Below are 19497 nucleotides of genomic sequence, written 5' to 3' on the forward strand. Positions count from 1 at the left end.
AGGATTGTTTCAGGGGTAGATAAATTGGGCGGACCAATTAAATATCTGGGTAGGTCACAAGTGTGTAATAATTTACATTTTTCGGCGTGTCACTACAGTCAGTGTAGGTTGTTACACTTGTGTTCTATTTGTTTTAAGGCTCATCCCCATGTAGCTTGTCCTCAGAGGAATAACCACACGGCATGACTAGGTGTGGTAGACACTGAACTGCTTAATTCTTATTTAAGAGACCACCCGGAGCCCGGCTGGGTTAAATATGTGGTGGATGGCTTGATTAATGGTTTTCATACGGGTCTAGTTGCGCTACCTCAGTTTTCTTATGAGTACAAGAACCTGCTGTCGTCCCTTAAAGACCCAGGGTCAGTTTCAGAACTAAAACAGACCGAATTAGAGAAGAGGTATTTGATAGGTCCATTTAGTCAGCCCCCCCTTTGACTGTTGGGGGGTAAACCCTGTGGAGGTGGTAACCAGGAAATTCTCCAATAAAAAAAGGTTCATTTACGATTTGTCAGCACCCCATTCCTTACCTATATCTAGTCTGAACTCCTTGATACCATCAGAGGAGTTCTCTATGAAGTACTTTTCCATTGACAAGGCTATCCAGGTGATACTTATTTATAGATAGAAGGCCCTAGTACTTCAATTACCTTCTTGGGGCTACAGCTGGATACAGTAAAGATGCAGACCAGTGTTCCGCAAGATAAATTGCGCAGAATCAGAGAGGTGGTACACAGGTTAGCACATGTTAGGGTCACCACAAGGGCAAATCTCCAGTCCCTCCTGGGCATGATGAATTTTGCCATGCGTATTATTCCTCAGAGAACGATTATTTCTAGGCTGCTGAAACTGCTTCCATCAGCCCCAGATCAAGACAGTCCAGTCCATTTAGATCAACAAGCGAAGGTCAATTTACTGATGTGGGACACCTTTTTGACATAGTGGAATGGTGTTTCCATATTTGTACCTGCAGTGTCAAATCAGTCTCCCTTGGTATATACAGATGCGGCTTCGTCAGTAGGGTACGCTGCCATATGTGGAAGACACTGGTTGGCTAGTCATTGGCCACCTGAGGTAGCGAACATTCTGGGGTTTGGTCAGTCATCCCCTTTATTTGAGATCTACCCCATAGTGGGGGCAGGGCAGGTCTGGGGAAGGCGATGGAGAAACCACACAGTCTTGTTTTTGACGGATAATGCTGTTACTACAGACATTCTTATGAAGGGCAGTTCAAGTTCCATAGAGATAATGTCATTTGTTAGAAAGTTTGTTTGGCTGGCACTACAGCATGGTTTTCATTTTATTTGTACACATATTAGTGGTAAAAAGAATGTAGCAGCAGACGTTCTGTCCCGGCTTAACTTTCAGCTCTTTTTCCAGCGGCAGACTCCTTGCCGACGCCAACTCCTCATCACAGTCAACTGGTGATGGATTAGCATTACACCTCGCTACAGCTAGGAGTCTTGTTGCTAGGTCATTGTCTAGCAACACGCTTAAAGTATATGAGACTGCTTGGGGGTTGTTCAACAAGTTTAAGGAAACCTATCCACCTGGTGGCATGGGGCACATATCCTACTTGATGGCTTTTGTTGCTTTTTGCCACTCTCACCTCAAGTTAGCACATAGTACCATCAAAGTATATCTTGCTGGCATACAGCATCACTGTTATGTCCAACACCCTGACCAGCCGTCTCTGTTTGCAGCACATCCTATCAAAGCCTTGTTGAAAGGTATTCAGAAGGCGACAGCTAAAAGCCATCTTACTAGACAGCTGTTATCAGGGAGGGTGTTCAGATCTTTGTCGGACTTATTGAAGGACAAGCCCTTCGGCCATAGCACTAGCCTGTTGATTAAAACAGCCATGAGTTTTTACGGGTTCCTCAGGCCTGGCGAGTTTACACGTTCCGCTTTATCTATAAGGCTTTCTTAAGTAAAGGACAACTTGTGTGGAGCAACACTTATGTCTTAACCTTAAGCTCTTCAAAAACAGCTCAGCCTGGGGAACTGGTAGAGGTGAAGTATTTTCCCACGGGCACAGTTGGTGTCTGGTCAGGGTTCTTCATGAATGGTTGCAGTTTGTCAGGGCTGCTTCTGCTGACTCGCCATTGTTATCCTTTAATGCTGCCCCCTTAGTACTCGGACCCTCATGAAATATATCCGAATACTGTTAGTGAATACGGGGGTCAATCCTAAGTCGTTCACGGGCCACTCCTTCAGAATTGGAGCAGCCTCTAAAAACAACGTCCCAGCGCATGTTATTAAGAGATTGGGTAGATGGAAATCATCTTGCTATGTACAATACATTCCAGACCCGCATAATGAGATGTCTCTTGCTTTTCAGATGTTGGTGACGTAACAGGATGTTGATATAAATATTTTTCTGAATCTATGGTCTGTTTATTTTTGGCCTTTTTAGGCGGCAATTGTGTCATAACTATACTGCTAAACATAGCTAGGGTAAGATACTGTAGGTACTTTCTGATAGCCGATCTGAGCAGAAGTAATAGGCAAATTCATTTGCCGTATTTGTGGGAGGCTATTAAGGCTCACCTGTGTCCTCAGGCTGACGTCGGCTCTGCGATTTTCACTCGCCCACTCACACCATCTTACAATCATTCATGTTGGGGTTGCCCTCTTTAGGCGCCCCTACTACGGCAGTTGTGGCATAACTCTACTGCTAAACGTAGCTAGGGTAAGATAGCGTAGGTGCTTTCTGATAGCTGATCTGAGCACAAATGAAAAAAGTTGGGACAGAGAAAACAAAAGGCTGGAAAAGTGGTACTAATAAAAAAAAAAAATGTTTCACAACTAGGGATGAGCGAACCCGAACTGTTCTGCGGTCAGATGAATCAAAATTTGAAATTCTCTTTGGAAACCACAAACTCCGTGTTCTGTGGACTGAAGTGAAGAGGGACTTTTTATCAGTTTGTTATCAGCACACAGTTCAAAAGCCTGAATCTGTGATGGCACATCATTGCATTAGTGCCTATGGCGTGGGCAGCTTACACATCTGGAAAGGGGCTATCAATGTTAAAGGGCTTCTCCGGACTATTAATATTGATGACCTACCTATCCTCAGGATAGGTCATCAATTTAAGATCAGCGGGGGTCTGACACCACAGCACATGTGCACTGCGTGCGCTGTCTCCCCATGCAGCTAATTGGCAGGGGTACCGGGTGTTGGACCCCCACTGATCTGATATACTGTAGATGACCTATCCTGAGAATAGGTCCTCAATAGAAAAAGCCTGGACAACCCTTTAATTAGCAGAGATTTTCAGACCCATTTTGGTGAAAAAAAATGATGGACATTTGCTTAAAATTTTGGCCACAGTGGCAAATTATGCAACAAAAAATTGGGATTTGGGTGTGGAAACACTGTGGATCTGCATTACGAAAGGAAAATCCCTACCGCCTAACAGCAACCAATTTATGTGATAAGCAGAGAGAGCTGCGGATCCTGGATCTGAAGTCGCTTCGCTCAAAACTTCTGATTAATGCTGTACAGAGATCTGTCTCTTTACAGCATTAAAATGTACGGCCTCCGATGAGTCCGTTTTTCATGACGTCTCAGCTTTGGTTCCAAGGTACCAGTCAGAACCAAAGCTGAGTTTGGTTCCAAGTCTCCTGCAAGACTTCCCGATTAACTGACTTCGCCGTACATTCTAATGCTGTACCGAGACAGCTCTCACTCATCGCAACACCTCTTTTCAAAGTATGTACAGATCCTGCTGCGGACACTTTCCACATCATGTGCATGGGATTTATGAAAATATCATGTTTTGCCCCATGGCTCTCGATTGTGCCTCAAACTACTATACAGCGGCCATTATCTGGAAACCTTGCCTTAACAATGTCATCAGTAGATATGTCGCGAACATAAAAACGAACGGGCAAACCGCCATTGACTTCAATAGGCAGGTATATTTTAAAACCCACAGGGACTCTTTCTAGCCACAGTAGTGATGGAAAAGTTGTTTCAAGGGGACTAACACCTGGACTGTGGCATGCCGGAGGGGGATCCATGGCAGAACTCCCATGGAAAAATACATAGTTGACGCAGAGTTGGATTTTAATCCATAAAGGGCATAAATCACCTAACAATCCAATTCTTTTTTGAACAACGTGGTTTAAAACATCCAGTGTGTGTATACGATCAGGTATGATGTTGTATCGATCAGGTAGTGTAAGGGTTACGCCCGCTTCACAGACATTGACAGACCAAACTCCCCTTTTAATGCACCGCAAACAACCGCAAACAGTCCATTTGCCCAACAGCAAACTTCCCATTTGCACAAGGTTGGATACCAAGCTAGCCATGTCCCGTTGATGTCATTGAAGGTTTCTTCCTCCACCCAGCCACGTACAACACCAAGGGTCCCCGAAAGGTGAATTTAATTGATTTTTCGAACGGGGAGATGGTTAAAAAACGCTGGCTCCCTCCCCTTTGTTTGAATCCACGCCACGGTCACTGCGTCTGCGCCGTGCAATTTACTGTCACACCCGATATGAGTGTTATTTTCTGTAGTACTATTCTCATCAGTTTAATCCCTGTTATCAGGGATTGCCTTTTGTGAAAAAGGGCAGGCCAGAAGTTCTATCGCAAACTGGGATAGTTCAGGCCATAGGTCAAGCCTTAACACCCAGTAGTCAAGGGGTTCATCGCTCCTCAGAGTTTCCATATCTGCAGTTAAGGCGAGGTAGTCTGCTACCTGTCGGTCGAGTCGTTCTCTAAGGCTGGATCCCGAAGGGCTGTGGCGATGTGTAGGACTGAAAAAGCTCTGCATGTCCTCCATCAACAACACATCTGTAAAGCGCCCTGTCCTTGCTGCCGTGGTCGTGGTAGGAGGAGGATTACTTTCACCTTTTCCCCTGTTAGATTCCCGTTGTGCTGTGACATCCCCCTTATAAGCTGTGTAAAGCATATTTTTTAGTTTGGCTTTGAACTGCTGCATCCTTTCTGACGTTATTTGGTAACATTTCCGCCACTTTCTGCTGATACCAGGGATCTAGTAGCGTGGCCACCCAGTACAGGTAGTTCTCCTTCATCCTTTTTATATGAGGGTCCCTCAACAGACATGACAGCATGAAAGACCCCATTTGCACAAGGTTGGATGCCGAGCTACTCATTTCCCGTTCCTCCTCCTCACTGATGTCATTGATGGTCTGTTCTTCCCCCCAGCCACGTACAACACCACGGGTCCCAGATAGGTGACAACAACGAGCACCCTGGGATGCCTGCTGTGGTTGGTCTTCCTCCTCCTCAAAGCCACATTCCTCCTCTGACTCCGCTTCCTCATACTCCTCTTGCAGCGTTGCCGCAGGTCCGGCAAGCGATGATGACAAGGCTGTTTATGGTGGTGATGGTGACCACAACTCTTCCTCTTCACGCTCATCTACAGCCTGATCCAGCACTCTTCGCAGGGCACGCTTCAGGAAGAAAATAAATGGGATGAGGTCACTGATGGTGCCTTCGGTGCGACTGACTAGGTTTGTCACCTCCTCAAAAGATCGCATGAGCGTCCAGTAACGTGGCAAAAAAATTCCCAGCTCCGCAGAGGCTGTCCTAGCACCCCAGTCATACAAATACTCGTTGACAGCTTTTTCTTGTTGGATCACACGGTCGAACATTATAAGTGTTGAATTCCAACTTGTCGGGCTGTCGCAAATCGAGCGCCTCACTGGCATGTTGTTTCGGCGCTGAATGTCTGAAAAGCGCGCCATGGCCGTGTAGGAACGCCTGAAATGGCCACACACCTTCCCGGCCTGCTTGAGGACATCCTGTAAGCCTGGGTACTTAGACACAAAGCATTGTACGATAAGATTCAACACATGTGCCATGCATGGCACATGTGACAACTTGCCCAAATTCAATGCCGCCAACAAATTGCTTCCATTGTCACACACCACTTTGCCGATCTCCAGTTGGCGCGGGGTCAGCCACTGATCCACCTGTGCGTTCAGGGCGGACAGGAGTGCTGGTCCGGTGTGGCTCTCTGCTTTCAGGCAAGTCAACCCCAAGACAGCGTGACGCTGTCGTATCCGGGATGTGGAATAGCCCTTGGGGAGCTGGGGGGATTCAGTTGATGTGCAGCCAGACGCCGCAGCAGAAGAGGACTCAGCTGAAGAGGTTATGGAAGAGGATGGAGTAGGAGGAGTAGAGGAGGTGGCAGTAGGCCTGCCTGCAAGTCGTGGCGGTGTCACCAACTCCACTGCAGAGCCACGCATTCCATGCTTGGCAGCCGTCAGCAGGTTGACCCAATGCGCAGTGTAGGTGATATACCTACCCTGGCCGTGCTTTGCAGACCAGGTATAAGATGGACCCTTGCCCCAACACTGTATGCCAGAGATGCCATGACTTCCTTTTCAATAGGTTTGGGATTGCCTTATTTGAAAAAAAAATTCGTCCTGGTACCTTCCACTGTGGTGTCCCAATAGCGACAAATTTTTTGAAGGCCTCAGACTCCACCATCTGGTATGGTAAAAGCTGGCGGGCTAAGAGTTCCATCAAGCCAGCTGTCAGATGCCGGGCAAGGGGGTGACTCTGTGACATTGGCTTCTTATGCTCAAACATTTCCTTTACAGACACCTGACTGTGGGCAGATGAGATGGAACTGCTGAAGGTGAGAGGTGGAGTGGCGGGTGGTTGAGAGGGGGCAAGGAGGACAGCAGTGGTTGACGTGGCTGAAGATGCTGGACCAGGAGGAGGATGGTGGCTTTGAGCTTGTGTGCTGCTTCTACTCATCATCATGTGTTGATCCCATAGACGTTTGTGATGTGCAATCATGTGCCTTCGCAAAGACGTTGTACCTAGGTGGGTGTTGGATTTGGCACAGGTTGCAAATGGCATCGCTGTTGGCAGAGGCAGACACACAAAAAAAATGCCACACTGCTGAGCTTTGCAATGATGGCATTCTGGTGGTGGCAACAGCATGCGTTGATTGGCGTGCTGTCTGGCTGACCCCGGGTGCCGATACATGCTGTCTGACTGTGCCACTAGCTCCTTGCAACGACCTCCCCCTGCTTCCAACTCGTCTCCTCCTTCTCTCTGTCTCCCCTTCTGAACTTTCCCCCTCTTCTTCTTCTCTTCGAGCAGGCACCCACGTGGCATCCACAGACACATCGTCATCATCAACCACTTCACTTGTATCTGACACCTCAGCAAAGGAATCAGCAGCGGGTACAACATCATCATCATCATCATCACACTGTACGTCCATGTGTGTAATGCTGCCTGACTGAGATATATCCCTGTTATCTACATCCCCTGGCAATAATGGTTGCGCATCACTAATTTCATCCAACTGATGTGTAAATAACTCCTCTGTGTGAAACAGATCAAGTGAAGCAGCTGTGGTGGCTGTGGTGGTAGTGGTGGCGGCGGGCGGGAGAGTGTGGTAACTTGAGAGCAGGTGACCAAAGCTGATCTGGAGGAGGATGGTGCGTCAAGGTTCTTAGCGGAAGCTGTTGAAAATTGGGTGTCCTGTGTAAGCTAGTCAACTATTTTCTCAGAATTTTTTGGGTTCAGGGTACGTGGCCTCTGAACACTGGGCATTATTGCAGGGCCAGTGGAAATCACAGCACCACAACCACGACGGCCCCTGCAGGGTGGCCTGCCTCTGCCTGACATTTTTTTTTAGATAAGTGGTACTATGCGTGCAAGGTACTGTGCCACCCTATATAAGTTGTGGGCACAGTAAAGTCTGTAATTTGTAATAATTTTTTTTTATCTGCAAGGTATTTGAGTGAATGACACCCTGTAACAGAATGAGTGGAGGCCTAGCCAGTGGCCACAATACAGTCTGTGTGGGCCTGACACACACAGCCTTGCAATTTGCAAATGGGATTATATCACAGAAAAATTTTAATATAATTTTTTTTATCTGCAAGGTATTTGAGTGAATGACACCCTGCAACGGTATGAGTGGAGGCCTAGCCAGTGGCCACAATACAGTCTGTGTGGGCCTGACACACACGGCCTTGCAATTTGCAAATGTGATTATATCACAGAAAAATATTATTAGAATTTTTTTTATCTGCAAGGTATTTGTGTGAATTACACCCTGTAACGGTATGAGTGGAGGCCTAGCCACTAGCCAGTGGCCACAATACAGTCTGTGTGGGCCTGACACACACGGCCTTGCAAATGTGATTATGTCACAGAAAAATATTAAATAGAATTTTTTTTTATCTGCAAGGTATTTTCTGTCACACCCTGTATGAATGGTGTGCATGTGCTGTCTGTGACTGAGCCTGCAGCCTCTCACACACGGGCAGCCAGGCAACTGCAATATATATATATATATATATATATATATATATATAAAAATAAAGCACACTGATGTATCAGCCCTGAAAAGGGCTTTTTGGGGTGCTGTCAGGACGCTGTCCTTACAGCAGATGAGTCTGTGGACACAGAACAATGCCCTAGCTAACGCTTTCCCCATTAGATCAGCAGCAGCTGCACTGTCCCTCCTCTCACTGTGAATGCAGCTTCCGAATGAATCTAAAATAGATGCTGTCTAGGAGGTGGGAGGGTCTGGGAGGGAGGGTCTGCTGCTGATTGGTTGGAATGTGTCTGCTGACTGTGAGGTACAGGGTCAAAGTTTACTCAATGATGATGTATAGTGGGCGGACCGAACATCGCATATGTTCGCCCGCCACGGCGAACGCGAACAAGCTATGTTCGCCGGGAAATATTTGCGGGCGAATAGTTCGGGACATCACTAGTCATCAGCTTCACATCTCTCTTTTTAGCCTAATGTTATTTTAATAGGTGATCTGCTTTGAAGTTATCAGAGGTCCTTTAACATTACTTTCAGTCACTATTTGAGTACTGTGGAAGACATATGAAGATGTAAGGACAATGAAAAGAATCATAAAAAACACACTTATTGACAAAAACACTGAGAAGCTCCCCGCTTCACCGTTTTATATAACTCTATCTGTGTCCTTAGAACACAGATACAGTTGAAATTGGGATGTACCGCAGAACCCCCTAGGATCCTGGGACAGTCCTGCTGGATCCGGGATGGTGGGGAGATTATAGGGATATTACCATTATGAGAAGTTATCCCCATCCACAGGATAGGGCAGGGATTATCAACCCAACAACAGCTGGAGTGTCGGATAGGGGATAGATCGATGGGTGTCCAAGGGCTGGAACTCCTCCTGATCATGAGAACAGGGACCCTGTATGCCTGGGACACCACCAAATGAACAGGGCTGCAGGTCGGGCATGTTTGGTCGATCTGTATGGTTAATGGCCACACCATCATTAACAATCCTTTTAATTAGATCGCACCGCAGCTCATATAGCCTAGGGGCGTAGCTATAGGGGAAGCAACTGCTTTGGGGCCCAAACTCAGAAGGGGCCCAGCCAGGCGCAGGACTGGAAGATTTTGTAGTCAGGGCCCTGCTCAACAGTATTATACAATGACAGTATATACAGTGACAGTATGTACAGTGACATAGCGTATATAGGTATAGGAAATGGATGAAGCGGCTGCCGAGCCTGATCTGAGAGAATGATCTTGCCACAGGAGTGGGGCTTTGCACGGGAGGAGGTGGTTGGGGGGGCATTCAAAAATTTGCTGTGGGTCCCAGTCATTTCTAGTTATGCCACTGATACAGGCGATACAGTGCGATACTCGACCACACAGCGGCTCCGTCACAACAACATAATTGTGATATGTGGTCGTACAAAAGTCTAGATGTAGCCTCGGCGCCCTGGTCAAGGAGTAGCCATGGTGCCCTGGGCTTAGGGTGTGGTATCATTGTTCAGTGACATGAGCTGCTTACAGATTTACCACAAATTGCTGGTTTTTATACAAGTGGCTGTATGGTACAGAAGAGTGAGGGAGCACACAAACAGCTCCATATGTAAAGCCCCTATGTGACACACTGCCCACCATCCCAGCCGCAGCGCCACACTGTATGCAAATAACTAAACGCTCAGAGGCTGCGGATTGGTAGATGGGCTTTGTGGAGGCGTGGCTATGCAGGAGGTGTACAATGTCCCCTAGACATTACGCGGACGCAGACAAGAGAGGAGAGCGCCGTGTACAGTGCATGGCCGTATGTAGTAGAGAGCGGCTTTCTCCATAGAGCTAGCCGTGTACAGTGTATGGCCGTATGTAGTAGAGAGCGGCTTTCTCCATAGAGCTAGCTGTGTACAGTGCATGGCAGTATATAATAGAGAGCGGCTTTCTCCATAGAGCGAGCGGTGTACACTGTATGTCTGTATATAGTAGAGAGCGGCTTTATCGATAGAGCTAGCTGTGTATGGCGGTATCAATAGAGAGCGGCGTTCTCCAGAGCTAGCTGTGTGCAGTGCATGGCCGTATGTAGTAGAGAGCGGCGTTCTCCAGAGAGTGCCTTGTACCGCGGGAAACTTTCTGCATCTGCCGGATTGTAGAGGTAAGTGGAGATGCTTCTGAACATAAAGATCCAGAGCCGTATAGTCGGGGGTCTCCTGTGGCGCCTGTGCACATGCAGCAGAGCTCAGTTTGTCATTTGGCACATCCATTGCCTGTATGTTGTGAACAGGACTGCAGGTAACTGTCATGAAGAAGAAACCATACAGCTGTAAATAGTTGAGCCCATCAGCTCTGCTACATCTGTACATGTAGGTAGCCATGATTGATGCTGTCGTGTGACTTGTTGCACTGCTGGAATGTGTGTATGTTATGGGATTTCTTGTCCTGCCTGGCTCCAGGTTGCTGATCCAGGGGGGCTCTGGGGGGTTACAATTATTTGGACTAGATGTTTTCATTGCTCTGGTGCCTGGAGTCTGCTCAATAAATGACAGCTGTTGCAGATCTGAACACTGCAGGCAGTGAGGGACTCTACACATGCAGCTTTCAAAGCCAGGAGTGGACTCTTTCCTGTATAATCCACTCAAAAACTGCATGCTAATGACACATGTGAAGCCCCCCATGCCGATCCCCAGGGTGCTGCAGTTATTGCGCAGAGTGGTATATCGGGTATTGTGCCAGATCTCAGTCCTGAGGTATACTGGTGGATTTATTCTCTCTAGATCATCAAGATCATCAGTGCTCCCATTCAGTGCCCAATAAAACCGGTGCCGACAAGTTGCTTTAGGCTAGGACTACACGGCGACATGTATCGCAGAAAAGTCGCAGAGTATTTTTTATACCGAGTTGGATTTCTGTGCCATACCATTGACTATCATTGTAAAGAATGTCACAGTGTAGTTGTACCTTTTTTGTTGCGCGACTCATGCCGTGCAGCCTTAGTCCTTTTATGTCGTTCCATGTCATGTATTCTTCTGAATCGGCCACGGACGCTGCATGTGAGGTATGTATGAGCGGCACCTAAACTTCATCGTACCAGTGATTTGCTCGGTAGTCATACAATGAGAATCTGGTAGCGGCATCCAATGTTGTCCGCAATGTGGAATGTAAAATATCTGACGTAGCACTGATCCTAATAACTAAACATTGTTAGTAGGGATGAAGTTCAGCGCACAGGTTCGGGTTTTTAAAGAATCCTGTTTTGGATTCCGCTACCACGGACTATAACGCAATTCTATGACGCATTCACCCCGGAAGTCTATAAGAGGCATTCTGTCATAATAGAAGTCTATGCTGCCCATGATTTTTCCATAACCCGAACCTGTACGCTAAACCTGAAAACACAAGTTTGCTCATCACTGTACATGAGCCCTTTTACTGAATCACTCATTGTTAGGGGGGCACCTAGGTATAATCTGGGGCAAACATTAGGCCTCGTGCACACAACCGCTTGTATTTCAGACCCCACAATACTGACTCCTTCTGTGTGCGCTCCGCATTTTTCTCACTCCCATCAATAGAAATTACTAGTATTGTCTGCAGTAAGGACCTGAACATGTCATTCTCTGTAATTTGTGCAACAGCCACATGGATCTACAAAAAAAATCAGATGTGTGACTGGCCCCGTAGGAATGAGTGAACTATCAGTGTACTATCAGAACATGTGAGTAGCCCACAAACGAAAAGTATGCATGTGTGCATGAGGCCTAAGAGAAGTAACTAGCGGATCTCCCAGGAACATATTCTAGGACATTGTGTTAAAGGGCTTATCTCCCTTCAGAAAGTGGCATGTATCATGGAGAGAAAGTTAAAAGGGTTATGGAACCCCTATAATGACCCCCCTCCCATGCCCTGGCCCCGCATATAGGTTATACTTACCCACTCCCCGTCACCCGTGTCGCTTCTGCTCTCCGCACAGCTGCCGCTGCATCTCCCCGGCGAGCAGATCAAAATATCTGGCGTATGGGGGGATTGGGGAATCACCAGTAGTAGGAAGTGACAGGGACGAGCCTCACTAGTACCTGTTGCGGCCTGCTATTGACTGCTAACCCATCGCCAGATATTTTGATCCAGGCAACAGGTACATGCAGTGGCAGCAGTGCGCGGATCAGAAGCATCCTGGCCATTGGGGGTGGGGGGGTCATTATAGGGGTTGGATAGCTCCTTTAATACAAGGCACTTACTAATGCATTGTGGTCGAGATGAGTGAATTTCATGTTATGAAATTTGTTCACGCTTCGTTTGGTGGTAAAAGCACAATTGGGTTATGGAGTCCGTTACCACGGACCATAACGCAATTCTATGATGGAATGCATAACGGAATGCCTTTAGACCTATATCCGTCCCGTTTATGTTATTCAGGAGAGGACCCACACCTACAATGAGAACACGGCGGGGAAATGAACAGAGGGCGCACTGCGCATACGGAGCTGCAGTGCAGAGCGGAGGCACGGAACCCCACGGAAACACTACAAAGTGCTTTCCTGGTGTTTTAGTCCTTGCCGCCACACTGCTAAAAAATAGAACATGTTCTATTTTTAATGGTGCGGACGGATCACGGACCCATTCAAGTTGAATGAGTCTCGATACGTCCCGGCTGCCGCACGGATGTTGCCTATGCATTGGGGACCTCACAACGGCTGTGTGAATGAGCCCATATGGTGTTTTTCCCCCCTAAACAACTGTGTCAGAATGCATTGGTTTTTCAATGTGGTTTTAACTTACACCTCAACTGGTAGGTGTGAATATCACCTTACAGCGTACATCTAAAGAACATAGATTGTTTAAGGCTACTCCAGAGAATAATTCTGTAATATGACCTTATTTTATTTCTCACAGGAACATATGGATCAGAAAAATTGCTACAGTTGTGCAGTACAGGCCCACAAAACTCATTTAACAAACTGGTGTAAAGTAGAACTGGCTTAGTTGCCCATAGCAACCAATCAGATTCCACCTTTCACTTTGCACAGCTCCTTTGAAAAATGAAAGGTGAAATCTGATTGGTTGTTAAGTCAGTTCTACTTTACACTAGTTTGATAGATGACTCCATATGTGCACAAACGTTCCTAGTACAGCCATGTGCATGACTCCTTAAAGGAAACCTGTCACTATGAAACTGCAATGTAATCAGACAGCAGCATATTATAGAGCAGGAGCTGAGCAGATTGGTATACAGTTTTGTGGAAAAAGATTCAGTAAAAGCGCTCATGTACACAAACATTTTTTATCCGCATGTGATACGCCTTTTTTGGGGGCAATCGGTTGCAGACCTATTCACTTCAATGTGGCCACAAAAGCTGTGGACAGCACACCATGTCTGTTCCGCTGCAACCACAATAAAATAGAACATGTCCTATTGTCCATATTACGGACAAGGATAGGATTTTTCTATTATGGGCTGGAGGTTCCGTTCCTGAAAATGTGAACAAAAAAATGGCGCACCATAGGGTGATATAGTCTTGAATAGAAAATGAATAGTATCTCCAAAAATGGAGGCTCACCTGGTGGAGTTGTGCTAGATTAGGCACAACTCTAATGTAGCCATGTAGCAGGTTGGCAAAAGCCCCTCACGGCGGATGGTATGCAGCCCAGGATAAATACTTCTGATCAGGGATGCCTGGAGTCCCTCAGAAAGCCAGTAGTTCAGTAGAGAATAGGAATGTCCCACGGCGCAAAAAACACCCAGTGGTTGGATTAGATTAAGTGGTCTTTTTATCGAGCAAGCGGTACAACGCGTTTCGGGGATATACCCCTTCTTCAGGTACAAATGACTCCAGTCATTTGTACCTGAAGAAGGGGTATATCCCTGAACCGTGTTGTACCGCTTGCTCGATAAAAAGACCACTTAATCTAATCCAACCACTGGGTGTTTTTTGCGCCGTGGGACATTCCTATTCTCTACTGATATAGTCATCTTACAGACACATTGGTCAACAGTAACTAGGAAGTGGCCAACCTCTTTAAGTTCAGGCAATGCAGGTTCTACATGCATGCTGAGCCCACTCCTGGTGCCACAATGGCCTCCAATAAATGCAGGGAGAGCAGGCTACAACTTTATACTTGCACCAATTAAAATCAGCCTGTAGGGTACTGAGAGAGCTCGTTATTGTTTCTTTTATTTGGTTTTACTTTAAGTGATGCTTTTCCTTTTCTTGTTTTATATACAACACAACAACCTTGTGACTAACTACTACCGTTCTTGGCAACCTATGAGCCGATGTCACAGTACTTTGTCTTCTGTAATGTGGATTAATGTGCAGCCGCTCACCGCCATCCTTGTTATGATACAAGGGAGCGATTCTTGTGTAATATATCCTTGTATGATTCGAATTTGTGTCTGCACCCACTGATATTGTGCTTGTCTTTTAGATGTTGAAACTCAATAAAAAAAGATTGAAAAAAATAAAAATAAAAAATCAGCCTATGGGGCAGACAGGTTAGTGCATGATCAATGGAGTCAGCCACACCTCCAATGCAGACTACAATGATAAAGGGGTTTTCATCGACAGGTTCCCTTTACCCCCTTAGTGACCAGCCTGTTTTGGGCCTTACTAACCAAACGTGTTTCTTCCTTTTTTCATTGTCGCTTTCCTAGAGCTATAACTTTTTTAGTTTTCCATCTATATAGCGGTATGAGGGCTTGTTTTTTTTGCGGGACAAGTTGTAGTTTTTATTGGTAACATTTTGTAGTGCATACTACTGATTATTATATTTTAACAATGCCTACAGGTTAGATAAGATTATACAACAGTGAGTGGGGCCGGTGCATTAGAATACAGGGACTGCACCGGTCCCCGCTGTCATTCCTAATCCAGATGTTGGCCCTCAGCCCCTGTATTGGGGGTCATTCACACTGCAGGGACTCTGTTATGGGGGGATCTGTGGATGGCACATAGCATAAGATGCTATATATGTGTCATCCACAGATCCCCCCCATAGCAGTGTCATCCACAGATCCCCCCATAACAGTGCCATCCACAGATCCCCTTCATAACAGTGCCATCCACAGATCCCCTCCATAACAGTGCCATCCACAGATCCCCTCCATAACAGTGCCATCCACAGATCCCCCCCCATAACAGTGCCATCCACAGATCCCCCCATAATAGTGCCATCCACAGATCCTCCATAACTGTGTCATCCACAGATCCCCCCCATAACAGTGTGTCATCCACAGATCCGCCCTTAATAGTGTCATCCACAGACCACCATTAGTTCAAAACCCACCTAAAGCACACCTTTTGGTTAAATTTTTTTTTTCTTGTTTTCCTCCTCAAAATCCTAGGTGCGTCTTATGGGCAGGTGCGTTTCATAGGGTGAAAAATACGACATATTACCTTATATTGCTGCTGCTGACTATGGTGTTCTTTAAAAAGTGTTTGTTCAGTGTTCGGAAAATCTTTTTTTAATGAACACATGTTCTTGTATCTATTCTATTTTATTTATCTGTTCTGTGCAGTGCTATTAAGAAAATGGCAAGTTTTGTATTTTGTATTATGTTATTTACTTTAGTAAAAGATGTTTTATTTTGAAAAACACTGTGCATTTCAGTTCTTGAGTTGAGCATAACTACATTTCAGCATTATCAGTAATTTGTGTGTGCTTTTTGCCTTGAAAATCTAAGCAAATAGACCTCTAGCACAATTCCCTTAAAATATTGCATCGCATACCGTTATCGCAATTTTTAGGGCCCTAATCGCAATCACACAAAATTCCCATATCGTGCAGCGCTAATGTCAATACCTTCCAACCATCCCAGATCCAGCAGAACAGTCCCGAATTTCGGCTTCTGTCCCGTGGTCTTGGGATGGCTGCTACATGTCCCGACTTCAACTCTATTTGTGTTCACAGGTTGCAGATACAGTTAAACGCAATGGTGAAGCAGGGAGCTGACAGTCATTCTACTACACCATTCCAATGCCAGTGGTTCAGTGCAGCCAGGTGCAATACAGTGACATCATCGTGCCTGCTGCGCTGATACACAGAGGAGGGGATTTATTAAACTGATGTAAAGGAAATTGGCTTAGTTGCCCATAGCAACCAATCAGATTCCATTTTCCAAAGGAGCTGTAAAAAGTGTAGACCAGAGATTCGGACCAGAGCAGTCCTGCTCTAGAAACATGGAATGGGTGAATATTCAAGCTAAGGGGGCATCACTTATGGGGGTCTCATACTGTGCATAGTGTGGCACTTATGGGTCCTCCTACTGTGTGTGTGGGTGTGTGGGAGACACTTATGGTGTCCTCATACTGTGTTATGGGGACACTTATGGGAGCCTAAGACTGTGTGTGGGGCACTTATGGTGTCCTCATGCTGTGTTATGGGGGCCTCACACCATGTAGGAACACTTATAGGAGCCTTAGGCCTCTTTCACATGGGCGTTGCGGGTGACGTGCGGGAAAAGATGCGGGTGCGTTGTGGGAAAATGCGTAATTATTCCCTGCGAGTGCAATAGCGTTTTAATGCATTTTGCACACATGTTTGGCACCCAGACCCTAACCCGGACTTCTTCACAGAAGTTCGGGTTTGGGTTTGGTGTTGTGTAGATTTTAATATTTTCCCTTATAACATCGTTATAAGGGGAAAAAATAGCATTCTTAATACAGAATGCTAAGTAAATTAGGGATGGAGGGGTTAAAACTAAAATAAAAATTAAACTCACCTCATCTACTTGCACGCGCAGCCCGGCTTGTCTTCTTTCTTCTTCTTCAAGGACCTGGGAGAAAAGGACCTTTGGTGATGTCACTACGCTCATCATATGATCCATCAGGGACAATAATAATGATTGGGTGAAATTCGCACCGCATCCACACTTGCTCGCGGATGCTTGCGATTTTCACGCAGTCCTATTCACTTCTATGGGGCCTGCTTTGCTTGAAAAACTTACAATATAGAGCATGCTGCGGTTTTCACGCAACGCACAAGTGATGCGTGGAAATCACCGCTCATGTACACAGCCCCATAGAAATGAATGGGTCCGGATTCAGTGCCGGTGCAATGCTTTTGCCTCAATCATTGCACCCGCGCGGAAAACTTGCCCGTGTGAAAGAGGCCTAAGACTGTGTGTGGGGGACTGATACTATATGTAGAGGGCACCTATGGGGCCTCATACTGTGTTGGGGGAATTATGGGGGGTCCTCATAATGTGTGTGAGGGGCACTGACGGGGGCTGCGCAGTGGTTTTCTTCTCGGTGATTCTTTGCATATTTTCCGGGTTGCAGCCAGATATTCATTATAGTTTAATGGGGCTGGACGGCAACGCTGCCAATACCAGATCCAGAGAGATCGGGCAGGCTGTCCCTGCCGGAACAGTCTGCTGGATCTCACACTGCTAGTGTAAAACTAGCCTTAATGTAGAAAAAAAATTGTCTACCATTTTCTACCGCACCGGGTGACACCAGCAATAGCAACGCCACTGTAACCATTAGGAACCCAGCTCTAAGTTGAATTGAAAGCTATGTTCGCCGGGAACTATTCGCCGGCGAATAGTTCGGGACATCTCTAATACTAATCTCATTAGCAATCCGCTGGCCTTCAGCTGCGGCTCAGCCCTGATCGTGGCGTCCACTGGGTGGGACATCACTCTCAGTACTTATTCAGGACGCATTGCCTATCTTGTCAGTATTAGCTTTTGGCTAGACTAAGGGTACATTCACACTAGTGCTAATGTTTTGGCTTGGCACCATTGCCACCTTGTGTTAATATCCACATTACCTAACAGCATGGAGGTTTGTTTCGTACTTCACTTCACTGTTGCAGGGCACAAGCACTGTATTTTGTAGTCCCATAGAAGTGAATGGAATTTAGGTCACACATGCGCACAACTACTTCATTCTCATGGGGCACTCCAGGGGTCACAACCTTTAGTGATCAGATACCCCTCCTTTGTCCCATCAAAAGGGCCCCTTTAACCCCCTTCAGCCACTGTGAAGTATCGGTATGTCACTGTGGTGCAGAGGATGTATGGAGCGGGCCTCTGCAGTGGGCCCGCTCCATACGCGGCGGTTGCCAGCTGTATTTTACAGTCAGCACCTGGCCACACTTACGGGAAGCAGCGATCGCGCCGCTCCTGTCATTTAACCCCTCAGGTACCGCAATGCTGATTGTGGCAACTGTGAGGGAAGGCAGAGGGATGAGTTACATATTAAACCCCTTTAATAGTGCGCAGCCAGTTCTGTGCCTGGCAGAACTCTCACTGAATGTCGTGGGGCCTCTGGAAAAAGGGGAGACCTTCTGGTCTCCTGAAAGGTTTCTGCAGAAGCCTGGAGACCAGCCCTACGTGTGGCGCCAGGATGCTGCATCCTCAGACACACATTGAGGGACAGGAATGTGCTGGAGGAGGTACCTACTGTACATACGCCGCACTCTCAGCCTTCTTGGGTCAGTCTTAGCAGAGATGACAAGTACCGTATTTTTCGCCCTATAAGACACACCGGCCCATAAGACGCACCTAGGTTTTTGAGGAGGAAAATAAGAAAAATACAAATTTTGAACCAAAAGGTGTGCTTTTGGTGGGTTTGGAACTAATGGTGGTCTGTGGATGACACTATTATGGGGGATCTGTGGATGACACACTGTTATGGGGGTCTGAGGATGGCACTGTTATGGGGGCTTCTGCGGGTGGCACTCTTATGGGGTCATCATAAAGCGGGTGGAGCAGGCGTGTGATGTAGTGAGTTACGCTGCCGGCTCCTGCCCACTCGCCCGGCCTCCTGCATGCTATGCAAGTTAGTAGTAAGTACTGTACTACAGCCTGGATAGGAGTTGAATTAACATTGCCTATATGATTACTACAGTGAGCGGGGCCCGGTGTAGTAGAATACAGAATACAGTGACTGCTGCCATTACAAAACAGGATGCCGGCCCCCAGTCCCTCCTCCCTCCCGCTGATACACATGCCGGCCGCGCTGTGCGGCCGCGATGTATCACTGTAAAATTTCAGAATTCGCCCCATAAGATGCAGTGCTCTTTTGGGGGGGGGGGGGGGGGTGCGTCTTATAGGGTGAAAAACACAGTATTTCCTTTTACTGTAATTACAATGTCTCTTGTCATTAGTTTATTTTTGGATTGTAATCCCTTTTGTCACATTATAACAGCAGCATGTACTGTAGAGGTCAGTGTCTTCTCTGATGTGCTAGCAGGAAGCTATACAAATACCACTTATTACTAGGTGTTGACACTA

General features: G+C 46.6%; 1 protein-coding gene across 1 annotated transcript in view; it reads left to right on the forward strand.

Moving 5' to 3' along the window:
- The first annotated feature begins 10060 nt into the window (after positions 1-10060).
- TIAM2 (TIAM Rac1 associated GEF 2) overlaps positions 10061-19497 on the forward strand; it is a 441154-nt gene continuing 431717 nt past the window's right edge. Inside the window, exon 1 of the mRNA XM_044289376.1 lies at positions 10061-10416. The gene's annotated coding sequence lies outside the window, so the exon portion shown is untranslated. The remainder of the gene's footprint in view (positions 10417-19497) is intronic.

Source organism: Bufo gargarizans, chromosome 4 (genome assembly GCF_014858855.1).
Source record: "Bufo gargarizans isolate SCDJY-AF-19 chromosome 4, ASM1485885v1, whole genome shotgun sequence".
Classification (NCBI taxonomy): domain Eukaryota; kingdom Metazoa; phylum Chordata; class Amphibia; order Anura; family Bufonidae; genus Bufo; species Bufo gargarizans.